Source organism: Pygoscelis adeliae, unplaced genomic scaffold (assembly GCF_000699105.1).
Source record: "Pygoscelis adeliae isolate BGI_AS28 unplaced genomic scaffold, ASM69910v1 Scaffold419, whole genome shotgun sequence".
In the NCBI taxonomy this organism is placed as follows: Eukaryota; Metazoa; Chordata; class Aves; order Sphenisciformes; family Spheniscidae; genus Pygoscelis; species Pygoscelis adeliae.
In genome coordinates this window covers 306,523-308,166 of record NW_008825502.1, presented here as the reverse complement: position 1 = coordinate 308,166, position 1,644 = coordinate 306,523, and positions in this window count along the sequence as shown.

Below are 1,644 nucleotides of genomic sequence, written 5' to 3'. Positions count from 1 at the left end.
GGGGGTGTGTGCCCGGAGGCCATGGCTCCCGGCCTCGGCCGTTAAACCCAAACCGCTCCCCGTCCCTGGGCGAGGGGGTCCCCATGCCACCACCACCCCCGGCCCGGTTGCTGTTCCTTTTTCCTTCGGCAGGTTGTTGTTTTTCCACTTTGATAGCAGGGAGGGGAAAAAAAGTCATTTATGATAAAAAGTATCACTTAAATAGTCAGAAGGGGTAAAAGCCCCAGACAAAACCATATCCCCAAGCAGGAGAAAATTAAACACACTGATGTGTTTAACTTTAGGCCATTTAAAAATAACTATTGAACAGGCAACAGTAAATAACAATTCCTTCCCATCAGGTATGTGTCACTGCGGCAGCGAAGCTCCCGTTTATTTACCCAAAGCTGGCGGAGGGTGCCCCGGCTGGCTCGTTAGCTGCTAATTTTTATAGATGTCAGGCTGAAGTCTCCAACCTGGATAAATCAGGTGCCAGTGGTGGAGGTAGCGGTGCGAGAGCACTCAGCTCTCCTTCGGTGCCGGAGGGATGCAGCGCTCCCCATCAGGGGTGCCCGTGGAACCCCCACCCATTGGACCCAGCCTGGGGGGTTGAGATGAGACCCCACGTGCGGGGGCGGGTGCGCAGGACGTCGGGGTCTGTTCCCAGCCCACCAGCCCCATGCGATGCGCTGGAGCCTTTCTTTCTCTCTCTTTTTTTTTTTTTTTATGGAGAAATTATTATTTACAGTTTAATATCTTCATGTTTCTATGGAAACTCCATGGCTGCGCTGGGTGGAGAAGTCAAAACCAGCCGGGGAAATGGCAATATTTGAAAGCGAGAGGAGCGGGGCGGGTGCTCACCGGTGTCGGGGTGCGGGGACCAGGAGAGGAGGCAGGCGCAGGATGCGGGGGGGGGGCCCTCCGCGTGTCGGTGATGCTCAGGGTGCCGAGGCCGTGGCCTTGGTGGCTGCGCTTCGCCACTCCTGCCAAAGCCAAACCCTTCGCTCGGGCTCCTCGGCAAGCGGTTTTTCAGGATGCTCCAACCGAGCAGCGTTTGCTGAAGCCTTTCCCCTTCCCCACGCCAGGAATCCTCCCGGCGCAGGGAAAGCCCCTTGGGGATTGACGGTACTTCGGCAGGCGAGGGTTGGCCGAGCCCCCTCGCTGTGGGCACGCATGGGCATCGCACACCCGGGGAAACCGCTACAGCCCCGAATGTAGGTCACGCACATACGTGCATCATCATGCACATATGTTGACTTCCAAGAGCTGGGGCTCATCCTCACCGATGACGAACCCGCGTGTGCCTGTTAAACAGATTTGCATCTATAAACGGCGAACGCAAGGCGTATGCATTACGTACTGGGGGGCTGGGGGGACCCCCCCCTGCCTGGCACCGGCACTGGCGCTCATGCAGAACGAGCAGGGCGGTGGTGGAGACCTTCTTCCCCTAATAGCCGGTGACAGGGACTTGCTAGTGGCGATGTCCCTGCGTCGGGCGCGGAGCAAGGGCGGAAGGTGTGCGACGTCCCCGCTTTTGTCAGAAAGTATCTATCAGAGCAGCGGGGAAAGGTCAGCGGGAAAAGCACGCGGGGAGGCATGAGCGGGCCCTGAGGGTGCTGTCCCTGCGTCCGTCTGTCCTGCTACTAATACCAGGCAGTGATGCAC